This window comes from Aquarana catesbeiana, linkage group LG07 (genome assembly GCF_042186555.1).
Source record: "Aquarana catesbeiana isolate 2022-GZ linkage group LG07, ASM4218655v1, whole genome shotgun sequence".
NCBI classification, from domain to species: Eukaryota; Metazoa; Chordata; class Amphibia; order Anura; family Ranidae; genus Aquarana; species Aquarana catesbeiana.
This window is the reverse complement of record NC_133330.1, coordinates 31,330,931-31,350,180: the sequence shown is the minus strand read 5'-3', so window position 1 is coordinate 31,350,180 and position 19,250 is coordinate 31,330,931. Positions and strand designations below refer to the sequence as shown.

Sequence of the window (19,250 nt, the reverse complement as noted above, 5' to 3'; positions counted from 1 at the left end):
TTTTTCAACGGAAAATGTGTGATAGGACCTTGTTGTCGGAAATTCCGACCGTGTGTAGGCTCCATCACACATTTTCCATCGGATTTTCCGACACACAAAGTTTGAGAGCAGGCTATAAAATTTTCCGACAACATAATCCGTTGTTGGAATTTCCGATCGTGTGTACACAAATCCGACGCACATATTGCCGCGCATGCTCAGAATAAAGAGATGAAAGCTATTGGCTACTGCCCCGTTTATAGTACCGACGTACGTGTTTTACGTCACCGCGTTCAGAATGATCGGATTTTCCGACAACTTTGTGTGACCGTGTGTATGCAAGACAAATTTGAGCCAACGTCCGTCAGAAAAAATCCTAGGATTTTGTTGCCGGAATGTGTGATCAATGTCCGACCGTGTGTACGGGGTATAATTCTGTTAAATTGACACTGTAAAGGAAATCTTTCATTAATTTGCCTGATTTAAACAGTATGTAATAAAAAATGTAGAGGTTACATTAAGTGGAAAACACTTATCAAAATGATCTAAACATGGAGAGATCCAGGTAGCTGAAATCTTCAATTTTCTTGGACAAAGCCACTGACACATCATTGTTGGTCAGTGAGGCCCCTGTTCTTATTAACTGACCATTGGGGAGGCTGGGAAAAAAAGTATGGGAAGGACGAACTGTGCTTAACAGCAAGCCCAGCTTCCCTTGCGAACCCTATGTCCTGTAGACACCCTGCAATAAATGGTTTGTAAAAATAGGATTTTGGTACTATTTATAAAAAAACTTCATAGAGTTATAGCAGGTAGGAATAAAGCAGAAGCGTTGTCAGTAAACAAGCCAAAGATCTGTAACAGGTTGAGATCAAGCGAAAGCACTTAGTCAAGCAACAAGTCATAGGTCAGTGACAAATGGTTGCTGGTTGGGATCGAGCTGAAGCATAGTTGAGGAAAAAGCCAAAGGTTGGTAACAATTGGTAGTGGAGGTAAAGACAGCTGCAGGTACACAAAAGGAGCAAGATATCGGCTAGAGACAGCACAAAAATCTGACAAACAGGAAGTGGAGAGCATGGCTTAAATCAGGAAGTTCATGGGAAGAACAAAGAGTTCAAGGTTCACCACAAACAAGAGACAAGGCAAGATTATTATAAGAGCTCAGACAGGGAGCTATCCAGTATCTCAGGTGGCTCAGCAAGAAGAGCTACTTCCGGGCAAAGCAGAGGTCATGGGTTCAGATCCCGGTCCTGACTGTCTTATACCTTTGTGTTAAACTGCCTGCTGCCTGCAGGAGGACTGGATAATGGCAAACAAAAAAAATGATGGCAAACCCCTTCTAACTTTGCACCAAAGCAGTACCAAAAGCATGATCATAAACACAAAGTGGGGGACCTGTGTCCCTCAATATCCCTAAAGAAAGGGATTTTATGGTGAGTACAAAGATCATATCTCTTCCACTGAGAGACATAGGAAGTTTTAAACCTTCAAGACAACCATAAGCAGTGTAATTGAGGGGTGGGCAACAAGGTAAACAACTGCTAACAAACCAGTGGAAATTACAAAAAATACCGGGAACTGCCTGCAAGCTCAATAAGCCACCTGACGCACCCAGTGGAATTTAAAGAACTTGTGAACAGAAGACCAGGTGGCAGCCTTGCAAATCTGGGAAACAATAGCCTGAGACCAAAAACCTTTCCCTAGTGGGGTGCGGCTTATTTTGGAAAGGGGGAACCGCATCCTTGAGACCATAGGCCTTGAAAGATGGTATGTCTGAGACACCCAGAAATGGTGAAGGGGGAAGCCTGGGCACCCTTGCTTGGCCAATGTGGGAATATAAAAATAAAATCAGTCTTTCTGAGTAAGGCAGCGGCTAAAAAATACATTTACACAGCCTAAACCACATCCAAACAATGGAGGGGAATTTCTTTTTAGTTAACTGGAGCTGGACAGTGAAATGGAAGAATAACGTCCTGATTAAGGTGGAAGCAGGGAACTACCTTGGGAAGAAGGAAAGTCCTGGGTCCTCCCAGATCCAGAGGGGATTTTAGGTCATAAAGTCCATCATGACCGTAACAAAAACCTGAGCTGAGAAGGCAGAGGACCCTGCCACACCCAACAAAGCTAAAGAGGACTCAGATAAGTGACTAAACTCAGAGGGTAGCCTGATTCCAGGATTGGATACTGGCAAATAAAAAAAAAGTAGGCAAGCCCAGGGTATAACCCCTTCTACTACCAGCATGTCTTAGTTTTGCACCAAAGCAATACCAAAAGCATGATCATAAATAGGAGATACACACAAGCCCCTGCCAATCTACATCTGAAAATGCAACTTTCGACTGTCCTGTAATCCCCTCTGGAACATCTCTGAGCCAGAACTAATGTGCAGATCAGGAGTCAGGATTTCACTTTAACTTTACTGGCTGCATGGCAATGAGGAACTCAACCTCCAGGCTATGCCTTTAAGGTGACAAAGTCACTGGTCCATTCTCATAATAACCCAGCACCAGTTCATGCTCTCTTGCCACTGCAAGAGTCCACCCCGGTAAGCTCTAGTGCAGTGGTTCTCAACTCCAGTCCTCAGGACCCACCAACAGGCCAGATTTTAAGTATTACCTTGGGGAGATGCAGACTAGAATACTGAAATCACTGAACAGCAAATGATATCACCTGTGATGTATTTCAGTTATCTTGCAAACCTGGCCTGTTAGTGGAACCTGAGGACCGGAGTTGAGAACCACTGCTCTAGTGTCACTGCCCCCAAAGGATAGTGTCACTGATCTGGTAGGAGACTGAATTGACGAGGTTGACTTCGCCTGTATCCCCAGCCCAGGCCCCACTGAGAGTGAAACAGATGGTGCCGAGGAACAGGAGGACCACAAGTGCCAGCAGGTGTTGATAGAACTTGCAGGAGATGCCGGCTTCAGAGGTCAGGTAGGAAACCAGGACAAGAGCAGAAGGTATTGAAGCTGGAACAGCCGAGGCTTAAGGGGCAATCCGCATATACAACAGGTTCCAGATGCGTAGCTTGCTGGAGCTCCCAGCAGACTGGAGGCAGGAACACAATGCCATGACTGGGGCTGATATGAAAGACAGCTGAAGCAGGCAAGTATTATGAAGCCAAGTCAGAGACAGGTGCGAGGTTACAGAGGTAGCCGAGGTCAGTACCAGGCAGGCAACAAGGTACATACAGTAGGTGTAGGCAGAAGCAGCATGGTCAGGAACAAAGCTGAAGCCAGGAACAGGCAGGCAGAAGTACAAGCAGAATCCAGGATCAGGTCTATAACAAGCCAGGTCATCAATGGAAATTAGATACAGGATACACTCAAGACACAGGAAAAGCTAAAGACCAATCGGCACTGACCGTGAGCAAGGGCATTCCTTAAATAGCCCTTCTGGCGCCAACATAAACTGTGGACATGCTCATGTGCACACGCATTTTCCTGCGCTCATGCTCATGCCTAGTCTCCATTCTATGACAGATACCATGCATATGTGTACGTCTATCCGCCAGTCATTTTAATGGAATTCCTCCTCAGATAGTGTTAAGACTGAGCACTCCCCCTATCTCTGGAAGACCAGCTATGTTAGAGATGGTAAGGGAGAACTGTTGGTGTGTATACCTTATTGGGAAAGGGGGTTGGGTTTGATCAATTAGGAGCAACTGTTCCTCAGAATGGGCAAAGTGAAAGTGTCTCTTTAAAAGGACACTGCTCCTTTCCTGCACATTGTGCACAAGGACAAGAACTTTCAAATGAGAGTCTGCAGGCGGTAATAGGTTAAACTGTGCCACTGACTTAAAATCCATTCAAATACAAAAAGACAAGCAACAATCATTCTCTTCTCCGGATTCTATCTTGCCCTCAGGGGTCTGTCATAAACACCCTGAATTTTTCATGTATCATTGAGAGACAGCGCTGTTTACTCTGCATCCTGAAGAAAACATTCCTGTCTTCCTCCACAGCTATATTTAGAGGAGCCCGCTTCTTCAGCACAGCCGTTCTCGGACTGCGTCACACAGATGCTTTATGGCAAAGGCCTCAACAGTGGGCTCGAACTTTTAAGAAGCATGCAAGCGTTGGGGTGAGAAGGGACGTGGCGCAGAAAACGATGAAGCTGCCTGGACAGAAATGTTCCCGGAAGGCGTAGAGCTGTCGCTACAAGGCTGGCAGGGGTCGTTAGGAAGAAAGATTGTATCTGAAGGCTGGCTGCACTTCCAGACTTCCCAGGAGCAGCTAAGAATGGGCAAACTGGGACACTTCATAAAGTTTAGTCTGAGCATATCTGGCAAGAAAAAAAGAAAGGAAGAAAGAAAGGCCCTTCCCGGCTTGCCGTGTTTTAAATGTCAGCTTCATCTGACGCTCAATGAGCCTGACACAAGCTCCTGCAGAAATCCTGAAGGCCAGAGACGCTTAGATAGAAAGGAACCAGAGAGAAAAAGCTTTTCAGATGGACGCCTCCTGAGATTTAGGTCAGGCTGGAGGTAACTGATCTCAAGCTGACGTAAAGTTGTAAAAAAAAAAAAAAAGCCCACCTCCAGGCAAACCAAACCCTCCCATCACCATTCCGGTCAATGCTTAGTCACACACCCCTTAGAAGAAAAAAACTAACTTTTTTTTTAACCACAATCCCATGATGATCCCATGATTCTTTCCATTGTTTCTTTAGCTAATGTGGTTATGCTGCTCCTTGCTGTGGCGTTAATGTATCTAAAATACTTCTGGACTCTGTGAGGACTAGGACGACTTGGGATCCGACTTGTAAGCCCTCAAGTCGCCCCAAGTCGCCCCAAGAAGAGATTTACATTACAGTTAATGGGAGCGTCTTAATTGACACTACTGAAGTCGCTCCGACTTCAGAGCGTACTCCTTGTACTACTTGGATCCGACTTCTAGGCGACTTGTACCATTCAATTCAATGGAAGTCGCCTCCAAGTCGGATCTCCATCTATACTGAAGCGACTTTACAGTTAAAAAAATTAGTTTGCCCAGGCAAACCCCTCCCTCCCAGAGAGCTGATTATTCTGTGATTGGCCACAGCCAAAGTCGCCTGTCCTGGAGGCGACTTGAAGTCGCGTTGTAAATTGATTAGAGGCGCGCTGAAGTCGCGTTGAAGCCGCGTTGAAGTCGCCGTGCAAAGTCGCGCTGAAGTCGTGTTGCCCCTGTGAGCCTCAAGATAAACAGCCAATGCAAAGTGTCCATATCATCAGTGTGATGTGGGCACCCAAAAAATAAATAAATAAATAAATAAATAAATAAATAAATAAATAAAAGATCCTCTCATTTTGTAGTCCAGAATAGAGAAGATCAGGGTCCTGCCTCATTATAGATTAGCAAAAGGGGGTGGGGTGAGATAATTTATTTATGAAGGAGATTAGCTTTAAAGTAATTTTTTTGGCAAATCTACATAAAAAAAAAAATTATATATATATATATATATACATACCCCACTTTTAAGTACACAATGGGGTTTATTTACTAAAGCTGGAAAGTGCAAAATCAGGCTCACTTCTGCATAGAAACCAATGAGCTTCTAACCCCAGATTGTTCAATTAAGCTTTGGTAATAAAACATGGAAGCTCATTGGTTTTTATGCAGAAGTGAGCCTGATTTTGCACTTTTCAGCTTTAGTAAATAAACCCCAATGTGTACTTAAAAGTGGGGTATGCCTGTATATATTTATATATTAAACACACACACACTTAGTACATCTCTGCAATACATGCACAATTCCCCATGCTTTGTTTCTTAAAAAAAAACTGCAAGTACAGAAGAATACTTGGTGATCTGCCAGAAATCTTGTGAGCTCTTCCCTACTGCACTGTGGTAACATGTCTTCAATGCAGGTGTTAATGGTGTAGCGCATAATGCACCAGAATGCAACTGCAAAAAAAATGCATCCTCTTTCTTTGGGGCATTAAGGTGCATTACAACCCATTAGTTTTTAATGGGCTGTCTAATGCTATGCACTGCGGCTCATCGCACAAAAATGTGTGTGAATTTGCCTAAAAAAACGAATTTGTTAGCATCCAAGTTGCTGTATCGTCAAAACGCGTAATTCTTTCATTTTATTTAACCACTTGAAGATTTCCCCCCCCCCCAGTTCATGACCAGGCCATTTTTTGTGATGTGGCACTGCGTTAATTTAAAGGACAGTTGGCTAATTTTTGGCTAGAGTTCTGCTTTAAACAAAGATAGAGTTTAGTGAGCTAAAAAAAAACTTTACATTATTAGACAGTACAATCGGCTATATCTGACAGTAAAATGCCAGTTTATGCCCACCTTCACCATGTTCTGCTAATTAGACTGGAGGAGCCGCACTAAACAAGAACCCTTGAATTCTCTCTCTCTCTTTCTCTCTCTCTCTCTCGGGGCCTATATCTTGGCCCTTCTGGCACACAAAGGGTCCCAGCCAAAATAATAGGGGTTGCCACTGCTAATTAAGCTGCACGTGCGCATCTGCATATGGTTTCCAGGATGGCGCGCCGGCACCCAGGCAGTGTAAATATTTCTCTGCGCTAATGATTTATAATAAGCATATAATAGGCACTTGGGGCTCCTTTCTTTTTGTCTGAGGTTCCGTGTAATTTCTGTGTGTGTTTTTACTTGTGCCAGCAACCAATCAGCCTAAAACAACGGGCGGGAATTATTTACATCGTCGTTAAACAAACAGCGACGAGCTCCAAAATATGTACCGTGGCCTGATCAGAATCAATAAAACTAAAAAAGACAATTTGTCCAGATGGGTGTCACAGTGTAAAATGAAAAGTATGGATCCAAGTTTCCAAAGAGATATGATCTTGTGAGGCTGGTCTTCTATGGGCCGGAAGACTCTATAAGGGCTCATCCTCTCTCTTCCATTCCACATACATACATTGACTTCTATCCCAGCAAAAACAATGCAGCTGCCATCAGTCCCCAGAACATGTCAGCATGCTGTATGTAGAGAAAGGGCTCTTGGGAAATGTAGTTCTGGGGCCATGCTTATGTTAATCACAATGGAGTGCCCAGCAGCTGCACCTGCAAGAATTTTTAAAACCCCGATAACGATGTCACAGGAATAAATACAAAAAGTGGTTGAGAACGCTGAGGCATAGTCTAGAGGGGTAGATGGGGGGGGGGGTTTGGAGATAAGTTTGGGTCATGCCAGGGGAAAACCTTTAACCACTTGCCGACCAGCCGCCGCAGTTGTACTGTGGCAGAATGGCTCGGCTGGGCGAAACGACGTTATGTAACGTCACTTCGCCTTGTGGCCACTAGAGGCGTGCGCGCCGCCTGCTCGCCCACACAGCTGATGCGAGTGTCCGGCGGTCGCAATCACCACCGGGCTCCCGCGATCGCTTGGGGAGCACGGAAAACTGGCATCTCCAGTTCTCTGAGGGAAGAAGTGTCACAGGGCTGGGCTCAGCCCTTCCTTCTCTGAGCTGGCCACTCAGCTGTCGGCTAATTGCCAGCTCTTATCTCTCTCCGCAGTTACCCAGCTGTTGTTGATTCTGCTCATCAGTCCTGCCTACTTAAAGTCCTCCAGCTCACTTGATCTCTGCCTTCGCCTTTGTCAATGTCACAGAGACTTTCTCCTGCATTCCTGTTGAAGACTTGCTCGGCTGACGTTCCTTCTGGCTCTCGATCCTGCTTGCTGTACTACTACGTTTATCTCTGGCTCTCTGACATTTGCTTGGCTGACTGCCCGATCCGGTTACTGAACTCTGGCTTGTTTTGACTACGCTTACTCTGTTTACCTCATTATTATTATTTTTATTAAACAAGTGTGATTTAACTATACTTCTGTCTCGGTCTGATTCATGGTTCCTGATAAGAAGTGACAGATCGTCTGTTCATACAGAGTATGAACAGCGATCTATCTCCTCCCCTACACAGTCCCCTCCCCCCTTCAGTTAGAACACACACTAGGGAACACATTAACCCGTTGATCGCCCCCTAGTGTTTACCCCTTCCCTGCCAGTGACATTTTTACAGTAATCAGTGCATTTTTGTAGCACTGATCGCTGTAAAAATGCCAATGGTCCCAAAAATGTGTCAAAATTGGCCGTCGTGTCCACCATAATGTCGCAGTCCCGATAAAAATCGCAGATCGCCGCCATTACTAGTAAAAAAAAAAAATTAATAATAAAAATGCCATAAATCTATCCCCCATTTTGCAGACGCTATAACTTTTGCGCAAACCAATCAATATACGCTTATTGCGATTTATTTTTAGCAAAAATATGTAGAAAAATACATATCGGCCTAAACTGAGGGAAAAAAATGCTTTTTTATATATTTTTGGGGGATATTTATTGTACCAAAAAGTAAAAAATATTGCATTTTTTTTTTCAAAATTGTCGCTCTTTTTTTGTTTATAGTGCAAAAAATAAAAACCGCTGAGGTGATCAAATACCACCAAATGAAATCTCTATTTGTGGGAAAAAAAGGACGTCAATTTTGTTTGGGTGCAAGGTCGCAGGACCGCGCAAATGTCAGTTAAAGCGACGCAGTGTCAAATCGCAAAAAGTGCTCTGGTCAGGAAGGGGGTAAAATCTTCCGGAGCTGAAGAGGTTAAGGGCCATTGAGATTCTTAAAGTGATTTTAAACCTTCATCTTGTAAAGCAAGCCATTCAGCTTAAAATATAAATATATCTATAAACAAAACATTTGTGCATAGATAAAAAAAAGAATTATAAATACCTTTTTTTTCCTCTTTTTTTATAAGTGATCACATTCCCTCTGGTCTTAGCTGCATAAGAGCTGGGGGGAGAGGAAACAGTAGCACACTGACCTTCCCAGTGAATGGCTGCGTGGGGGGTAATTTCAAGACAAGTCTGATCATTGGAAGAGAGCAGGCTGAGTTCCCAGCATAGCTAGAGAACTGACCACGCTGTGCTTTCCTGCTTAGTGGGGTCAGTTTTTAATAGGAAAGCAGAGAGGCTGGCAGGAACACTGGGGATTTTACACAAAGGAAGCAATACAAAGAGAACAGGAGACTTTCTCATACAAGTACATGATACAGCAGATACATATCAAGAACATTTTTAGAATAGTTACGGTTGGGCTTTTCTTCCACTAAAGCATTTGTTACCCCAACATTTCATATTCTTGATATGTGCCTGCTGTACCATGTACTTGTATGAGAAAGTCTCCTGTTCTCTTTGTATTGCTTCCTTTGTGTGAAATCCTTGGTGATCCTGCCCGCCCCTCTGCTTTCCTATTAAAAGCTGACCACACTAAGCAGGAGAACACAGTGTGGTCAGTTCTCTAGCTATGCTGGGAAATCAGTGTACGCTCCAATGATCAGACTTGTCCTTGTCCGCTGCACAGCCATTCAATGATTAGACATGTCCGCTGTACAGCCATTCACTGGGAAGCTCCGTGTGCTGCTGCTTCTCCTCCCCCCAGCTCTTTTGCAGCTGAGAACATAGGGAATGTGATCACTTATAAAAAAAAAAGGGAAAAAGGGTATTTACAATGTTTTTTTATATATCGATACAAAAACTTTACCTTTCATTTCTATTTTAAACTAAATGGGTTGTTTTACAAGGTGATCGTTTACAATCACTTTAAAGGATGTATTAACCAGTTCAGGACCGCCCACCGCACTTATACTGCAGCAGGGTGGCCCTGCTGCTCCAAATCACGTACATGCATGTGATTTGGTATTTCTTGGTAAGGGGGAGTGCACCCGGCCGCCGCTGTGCTGTCATTTCCTACAGCACAAGCCAATCAGTGGGTCCCGGCCAATGATGGGCGGGACCCGCTGATCGGCTGATCGAATGACAGAAGAGAGCCCTATGTTGGTTAACAACACAGGGCTCTGTACAGTGTGCAGCGATGTGGCTGTCTTTTTTTTTTTTTCCTCCCTGCAAAGCAGAGAGATAACTCAGTCACTTTGCTTAGTAAAAGAAGACTTTACACATTGTTAGGCACACAGTTAACCATTTGATTGCCCCTAGATGTTAACCCCCTTCCCAGCCAGTGTCATTAGTAAAGTGACAGTGTATAGTATTAGGCTGGCCATACATTATACAATTTTCTTCTACAACTTTCCTTCAGATTTACCAAAACCATATAATATGAGGTCAAACCTAAACACTTTCCATTTTGTATGCAAGCAGGCAGGTCCTTCTACATAGTTGAAGGTAAAAGCTAAAGGAAATTGAACAAGAAAATTGTATAACGTATGGCCAGCTTTAGCAATGATCACTGTATTAGTGTCACTGGTGATGTCAGTGTGAGCTAATCAGTTCTCACAAAGTGTCAGTTAGTGTCAGATTTCGTTCTGACGTCGCTTCCGCCCTGCAGGGTCATGGAGATAGGTGGGGGCCATCTTCCCCTCACTCGTCTCCATGCACAGTTAGGGAACAGACGCGATCACCTCCACCGCTGCCGACGGCTCCGTTAAGTGGCGGAGGGCACCTGATCATGGCGGGGGGGCCCTCTCCCGCCACCGATAAAAGTGATCTTGCGGCGAATCCGCCGCAGAGACCACTTTTATCTTGTAGTCGACCGCCGGGCGGAAACAGGGATACCGGGGTTATGGCAGCTAGCTGTTGCCATAACAACAATATCCATCCTCAAAAAAGGGACGTACATCGGCGTGCAGCGGTCGGCAAGTGGTTAAGATGTCAGTAATCCGGGAAGTGATGTCATGACGGTCTGGTTTCAGATAAAAGTGGTCTCTACGGCAGATTCGCCGCAAGATCACTTTTATCGGCAGCGGGAGAGGGCTCTCGCCGCTTTCTGGTGCCCTCCGCCGCTTACCGGGGCCACCTGTAGCGGCGGAGGCGATCGGGTCCTCTCCCTGGCTTGGTATGGAGATGAGTGAGAGTAAGATGGCCCCGACGCGTCTCCATATTACTGCAGGCCGGAAGCAACGTTAAAATGTCACTTCTGCCCATAGCTCTTAATGCAACATTTTTTTTTTTTTTTTAAATGACATTTAGTTTTTTTTATTGCATTTTAGTGTAAACATGATATCTGAGGTCTTTTTCACCCCCAGATCTCATATTTAAGAGGTCCTGTCATGCTTTTTTTCTATTACAAGGGATGTTTACATTCCTTGTAATAGGAATAAAAGTGACACAATTTTTTTTTTTTTTTAAACAACAGTGTAAAAATAAAAAAAGGTAAAATAAATAAGAAAAAAAAATTAAAATGCGCCCCGTCCCGCCGAGCTTGCGTGCAGAAACGAATGCATACGTGAGTAGCGCCCACATATGAAAACGGAGAGTTCAAACCACACATGTGAGGTGTCGCCGCGATCGGTAGAGCAAGAGCAAAAATTCTAGCCCTAGACCTCCTCTGTAGCTCAAAACATGCAACCTGTAGAATTTTTTAAACAACGCCTATAGGGATTTTTAAGGGTAAAAGTTTGTCGCCATTCCACGAGCGGGTGCATTTTTAAAGCGTGACATGTTGGGTATCAATTTACTCAGTGTAACATTATCTTTCACAATATATAAAACAAAAAATTGGGCTAACTTTTAGTTGTCTTATTTTTTAATTAAAAAAAGTGTATTTTTCCCCCAAAAAGTTTGCTTGTAAGACCGCTGCGCAAATACGGTGTGACAGAAAGTATTGCAACAACCGCCATTTTATTCTCCAGGGTGTTAGAAAAAAAATATATATATATATAATGTTTGGGGGTTCTAAGTAATTTTCTAGCAAAAAAAAGTTTTTAACTTGTAAACAGCGAATCCCAGAAAGAGGCTCGGTGCTTAAGTGGTTAAAAGTTATCATTTTGCTGATTAAAGTATATATATATATATATATATATATATATATATATATATATATATATATATATTGTTGTGTAAGGTGGGTCTTGTGTTGAAAACGAAACCAGACATGGGAAGTGACGTATGTGTCATGAGATGATCTGTGTTTATATCTGTCTAGGTGACATAATGATATTGTGACATTGTGGTTGATGTAATTTGAACATGTACCCTTATTGGTGGAAGGTGGCCGGTAACGCCCATGTTTTATCCATACTTAAAGGGGTTGTAAAGGCTCGTGTTTTTTCACCTTAATGCATCCTATAAAAAGCACCCCTGTCCCCCCCTGCTCTCGTGCAAAGGCGAACGCAAGCGTCGGTCTGGCGTCAAATGTAAACAGCAATTGCACCATGCATGTGAGGGATCCGAAGGTCAGATCGAGGCCTCTGTAAATCTAAAGTGGTAACCTGTAAAGGCTTTTAAAAATGTTTTTAGTTTGACGCCACTGCGCGTTTGTGCGCAATTTTAAAGCATGTCATGTTTGGTATCCATGTACTTGGCCTAAGATCATCTTTTTTATTTCATCAAACATTTGGGCAATATAGTGTGTTTTAGTGCATTAAAACTTTAAAAAGTGTGTTTTTTCCCAAAAAAATGCGTTTGAAAAATCGCTGCGCAAATACTGTGTGAAAAAAAAAAATGAAAACACCCACCATTTTAATCTGTAGGTCATTTGCTTTAAAAAATATATATAACGTGTGGGGGTTCAAAGTAATTTTTCTTGCAAAAAAAAAAAAAAAAAATTTTTCATGTAAACAAAAAGTGTCAGAAAGGGCTTTGTCTTCAAGTGGTTAGAAGAGTGGGTGATGTGTGACATAAGCTTCTAAATGTTGCCCATAAAATGCCAGGACAGTTCAAAACCCCCCTAAATGACCCCATTTTGGAAAGTAGACACCCCAAGCTATTTGCTGAGAGGCATGTCGAGTCCATGGAATATTTTATATTGTGACACAAGTTGCGGGAAAAAGACAAATTTTTTTTTTTTTTGCACAAAGTTGTCACTAAATGATATATTGCTCAAACATGCCATGGGAATATGTGAAATTACACCCCAAAATACATTTTGTTGCTTCTCCTGAGTACGGGGATACCACATGTGTGAGACTTTTTGGGAGCCTAGCCGCGTACGGGACCCCGAAAACCAAGCACCGCCTTCAGGCTTTCTAAGGGCGTAAATTTTTGATTTCACTCTTCACTGCCTATCACAGTTTCGGAGGCCATGGAATGCCCAGGTGGCACAAAACCCCCCCAAATGACCCCATTTTGGAAAGTAGACACCCCAAGCTATTTGCTGAGAGGTATAGTGAGTGTTTTGCAGACCTCACTTTTTGTCACAAAGTTTTAAAAATTGAAAAAAGAAAATGTTTTTCTTGTCTTTCTTCATTTTCAAAAACAAATGAGAGCTGAAAAATACTCACCATGCCTCTCAGCAAATAGCTTGAGGTGTCTACTTTCCAAAATGGGGTCATTTGGGGGTTTTTTGTGCTATTTTGGCATTTTATGGCCTTCAAAACTGTGATAGGTAGTGAGGAGTGAAATCAAAAATTTACGCCCTTAGAAATCCTGAAGGCGGTGCTTGGTTTTCGGGGCCCCCGTACGCGGCTAGGCTCCCAAAAAGTCCCACACATGTGGTATCCCCATACTCAGGAGAAGCAACAAAATGTATTTTGGGGTGTAATTCCACATATGCCCATGGCATGTTTGAGCAATATATCATTTAGTGACAACTTTGTGCAAAAAAAAAAAAAAATTTGTGATTTTCCCGCAACTTGTGTCAAAATATAAAATATTTTATGGACTCAACATGCCTCTCAGCAAATAGCTTGGGGTGTCTACTTTCCAAAATGGGGTCATTTGGGGGGGTTTTGTGCCATCTTGGCATTTTATGGCCTTCAAAACTGTGATAGGTAGTGAGGAGTGAAATCAAAAATTTACGCCCTTAGGAATCCTGAAGGCGGTGCTTGGTTTTCGGGGCCCCGTACGCGGCTAGGCTCCCAAAAAGTCCCACACATGTGGTATCCCCATACTCAGGAGAAGCAGCTGAATGTATTTTGGGGTGCAATTCCACATATGCCCATGGCCTGTGTGAGCAATATATCATTTAGTGACAACTTTTTGTAATTTTTTTTTTGTTTTTTTTTGTCATTATTCAATAACTTGGGACAAAAAAAAATTAATATTCAATGGGCTCAACATGCCTCTCAGCAATTTCCTTGGGGTGTCTACTTTCCAAAATGGGGTAATTGGGAGGGGGGGTTGTACTGCCCTGCCATTTTAGCACCTCAAGAAATGACATAGGCAGTCATAAACTAAAAGCTGTGTAAATTCCAGAAAATGTACCCTAGTTTGTAGATGCTATAACTTTTGCGCAAACCAATCAATATAAGCTTATTGACATTTTTTTTACCAAAGACATGTGGCTGAATACATTTTGGCCTAAATGTATGACTAAAATTGAGTTTATTGGATTTTTTTTTTATAACAAAAAGTAGAAAATATCATTTTTTTTTCAAAATTTTCGGTCTTTTTCCGTTTATAGCGCAAAAAATAAAAACGGCAGAGGTGATCAAATACCATCAAAAGAAAGCTCTATTTGTGGGAAGAAAAGGACGCAAATTTCGTTTGGGTACAGAATTGCATAACCGCGCAATTAGCAGTTAAAGCGATGCAGTGCCAAATTGGAAAAAGTGCTCTGGCCAGGAAGGGGGTAAATCCTTCCGGGGCTGAAGTGGTTAAAAAAAAAATTTACAAAATGATCCTTTAGTATCACTTTAATACAAGAGGGTTAGAGGGGCCCTGCTCCTGTGAGCTTACAATCTAAGAGGGAAGGGCTGTTGAAACAAACTGTAGGGACTGTGAGGGATGAACTGATGAGGGGAGTAGTATAGCAGAAGGTAAAAAAATATTGGGGTTTCTTTTTCAAAATTTTCTGAATTTTTTTATTTATATAATAGAAAAAAAAAACAGTGGTGATCAAATACCACCCATAAAAAAAAACAGTGTGAAAATTTTTTTATAAATTTATTTTGCGTAAATTGTTGTATGACTGCGCAATTACCAGTTAAAGTAGCGCAGTGCTGAATAGCAAAAAATGCTCTGGTCATGAAGGGACTAAAACCTTCCGGAACAGAGGTGGTTAAGGGAATTGTTGTTCTGGGCTAACCTCACTACTTCTGGCTGCAGTTGCCTTTCACTCATTCCGATTGAGCTAAAAAAAAAAAAAAAAAAAAAAGCTGAATAGCTTCTCAGCACACAAAATGAATCTCTAAGAGAATAGTTGTGCTAGCAATAAATCGAAGCTATTTAGGATAACCCACCCACTTCACTGCTTGCCGAAAAAGCAAAACCAGACGATGCTTAACCTCTCCGGATACCACCGCACCCCCACCCAACCCCCCCCCCCCCCCCCGATTGTGAGGAAAGGAAAAAAAAACTGCTGCAGAATTTAATGAATAATATGTATGCAAAAACTCATTAGACAGAATAACCTGTGATCTGTGGACTGCCTACTCAAACCAATGGGAAGCGTATTCCCGGCAACCGCCGACTGATGCCAAAAAGGTGCAACAATTGGCACCAGCAATTAGCAACCTTTCATTTTAGAAAGTGCATATCCCTTTCATTATTTTTACTCTGAACCACTTAGCAGATTTAGCCGCACAAAGGTTTCCAGAGAGGCCAGGCAGCTGATTGCAGTTTGTGGGGGATTCTAGTGCATGTCCTTTTGTTTCAGAGTGATTTTTATTTTTTTTATAATTTTTAGTTTTTTTTTTTTTAGCTTGCAGAAAAAACAAGCAAAGTGATGGAAAAAAGAGCAAGCTTTGAAAGCCACAGATGGGGTTGATTCTGACTTCTTTAACCTTTCTGGCTGTGATATAAGATTTCTATTTGTGAGTTGGAATATTTAAAGTGTGTGTACATTATATTACCAAAAGTATTGGGACACCCGCCTTTACACGCACACATGAACTTTAATGATGGAGTTCCGCCATTTTTGTTTTTTGTTTTTTTTTTTTAAAGCCAGCAGCTACAAATAGTCTAGCTGCTGACTTTTAAAATATGGACACTTACCTGTCCAGGGCGCCCGCGATGTCGGCACCCAGAGTCGATCTGTCCGTCAGCTCTCGGGTGCTGCCACCACCATCTTCGGTACGGGAATCAGGAAGTGAAGCCTTGCGGCTTCACTTCCTGATTCCTTACTGCGCACGCACGACTCAAGCTATCCCACTGGTCCCTGCTGTTTTCTGGGACCAGTGTGTGTCCCAGAATACAGCGGGGGGGGGGGGGGGGGGGAGACGGGAAGTGGCTTAGATACCCGCGCATGACTCGGGTATCTATGCCCGGAAGTGGGAGCAAAATACCTGGTATCTGCTCCCCCCTGAAAGGTACCAAATGTGACACCGGAGGGGGGGGGGGGGGGGATTCCGAAAAGTGGAAGTTCCATTTTTGGGTGGAACTCCGCTTTAAGGCCCCGTACACGATCAGAAAATCTGAAGATAAATTTCATCCGATGAACGATCTGCCGATTTTCTGATCGTTGATATGCTGCTTTTGACAGCTGTAGATTACGACTTTTCGGCAGACAAAAACTGGATGTGCAGGCTTGAAAATTTTTGCCTGATGTGACCACAACGTCCGATTTTCTTTTCATTAATACGGTTTTCTGGCAAAAAAAAAAAATCTGAAGAGCAAGACTAGGTGTGATCGGAAATGAAAGAACACATAGAAAACAATTCAACACATTACGTAATTTCTGACGTTGAATTCTGTCATAAGAAAATTTTCTGATGGTAAAAAGTACCCTCTTCACTTTCGATTTGAGACTAGCATCCAACAAAAAACTGATGAAAATTCGTCTAATAATCGGACCGTGTGTACAAGGCTTCAGACCCCATACACACTATTAGATTTTCTGCAGATTTTTGTCTTAAGATTTACCAAAACCATATAATAGGAGGTCAAACCTTAAGAGTTTCAATTTGTATGCAATCAGGCAGGCCCTTGTACTTACATGGTTTTGGTAAATCTGCAGAAAATCTAATAGTGTGTATGGGGATTTACACAGAAATCAATGTCAGAAGTGACGTAACGTGTTCAATAATATCCATAATACCGCATTAAGGCTACATTCACACTGGCATGCACTCTAAAATGCTGAATTTACCATCCAGACCAGTGCAGTCCTGGGAGAAGTGCTTGTTTGTTTGTCTTTTTTCTTAAAGCGGGGGTCCACCTATCTATCGTTTTTTTTTTTTTTTGAGTTCATTCACAAACTTTTCTTCTCAGCATTACATACTCACATATTGTGTGCAATATGTCCGCCTGTGTCAGATTTCGTCGGAAAGAATAACTTATATTATTCACTGCACTTCCATCTTCATTGTGGGCATTTGAAGCCCACAAGCATTTATTTCCTGGATGTGGTGAATGCTGTGCTCCCAGCATTCACCGCTCGTTCCCGCACATGCTCAGTGGCATCCTGGGAAGCCTGAGACTAGCTCCCAGGAGTCTGGGAGAGGCTAGAAACACACCTACTCCCAAGGGAGGAGAACCAGGAAGTGCAAAGAAGAATAGAAAAATAAAAGGTAATTATGGCAATTTAAATTTTTTTAAACAGCATGTCAGGATCTAGGCAAGGAAGAGAATACATACAGATATTGTTCAAAATTTGGGTGGAACCCCGCTTTAACTTTATTGGATGTGTAACATAGTGTTACAGCAAGGCAGCACAGTGCACTGCGCTGCTGTGCGGTGACATTCAGCGCCATCCAGTGTGTTGCAGAAAAATGTATTTGAGCTTTGTTTCTGTTTTAATAATAGAACACTTACCTGTCCGGGGATCCAGCGCGGTCCTCACCCGAGCCGATGTTCCGTCAGAATCGCCGACCCGTCAGATTAGGTAACGGAAGTGATGTTCCGTCAGCTGCGCATCCGTACACCCGCTAGCAGGTTGCCTAATCTGACAGAACTCTGTAGTCAGAAGAAGGCGGCAGCGGACATCTTAGTACACCCGGCCATGTCTTTAAGAGTAACTTTAGCAATAAAGTGATTGTATAGAAATCAATATGGTATATTGACATCTGTGAAGGTTGTTTTTGTCTTTTGAAAGAAGCTGGACGCAAGCAGTAGGAAGGTGGCGGAGGCCATGTTGCTACACCCCCCACTGCTCATTGCTAAACCTTTAGGCTTTCAAAATGTAACATGAAATAACCATTACAGGTGTCAACATACTATATTTCTGTATATACACTCACTTTATTGATAAAATGACTGTTAAATTAAACACATAGCTGGGTGTAGTAAGATGTCCGCACCTTCTTCTGACTACAGTGTTCTGTCAGACTACAGAGTTCTGTCAGATTAGGCAACCTGCTAGTGGGTGTACGCATGCGCAGCTGACGGAACGTCACTACCGTTACCTAAGCAAATGGGTCACCGATTCTGACGGAACACCGGCCCTTCATCGGTCTTCGGGTCCAGTCATGTTTATTTTGGGATGTGACTGCTTGCAGCTTCCCACTGCGCGTGTGCAAGCCGCGCTGCGCTTTCTGAATGGTCGTGCAGCTTTCTGGGACCTGTGACGTGTCCCAAAAGACTGCAGGGGAAGACAAACTTCTGAAGGATCACCATGGCGATCTGACCAGAAGTGGGAACGTCCCCCCCCCCCCCCAAAATAAAAAAAAGAGCCAAAACTTAAAGAGGAAGGGGGGGGTCAGACAAGCGGAACTTCTCCTTTTGAGTGAAGCTGCACTGTAATTTGCAAAGTACTCTTGGCGGTATAGAAATCCTGTATAGTAATATTACCCCCTTGCCCTCTGGAAGATTTACCCCCCTTCATAACCAGGCCATTTTTTGCGATATGGCACTGCGTTATTTGAACGGACAATTGCGCTGTTGTACCCAAAGGAAATATAGGTCTCTTTTTCCCACAAATAGAGCTTTCTTTTGATCACCTCTGCAGTTTTTTTTTGTGCTATAAATAAAAATAAACCAACATATTTGAAAAAAATTAAAAATATATATTTTTTACTTTCTGCTATAAAACACATCCTATAAAAAATTGATAAAAATCTAATTTCTTCATCAAATTAGGCCAATATGTATTCTGCTATATGCTTTTGGTAAAAAAAAAAAAAAAAAAAAAAAAAAAAAAAAATCCCAATAAGCGTATATTAGTTTGCTCAAAAGTTATAACGTCTACAATCTATGGGATATATTTATTTGTACTAGTTTTGGTGGGGATCAGCGACCTATAGCGGGACTGCAATGTTGCAGTGGATAGTCGGGCGCTGACACTTTTGACACTTTTTGGGGACCAGTGACACCAATACAGTGATCGGTGCTAAAAATATGCACGGTCACTGTACTAATGACACTGGCTGGTGTGGTTCAAGAGGTTAACGGTGTGCCTAGCCAGTGTTTTCTTACTGTGCGGGAACCAAAAGAAGAGCACACACCGTTCCAGGCAAATCTTCAGGTGCAGACCCCCGGCTCACCACCG

At 42.8% G+C, this 19,250-nt stretch overlaps 1 protein-coding gene across 5 annotated transcripts in view; it reads right to left on the bottom strand.

Moving 5' to 3' along the window:
• Positions 1–19,250, bottom strand: part of CHCHD6 (coiled-coil-helix-coiled-coil-helix domain containing 6) — a 447,244-nt gene that overhangs the window by 283,515 nt on the left and 144,479 nt on the right. The window lies entirely within an intron of this gene.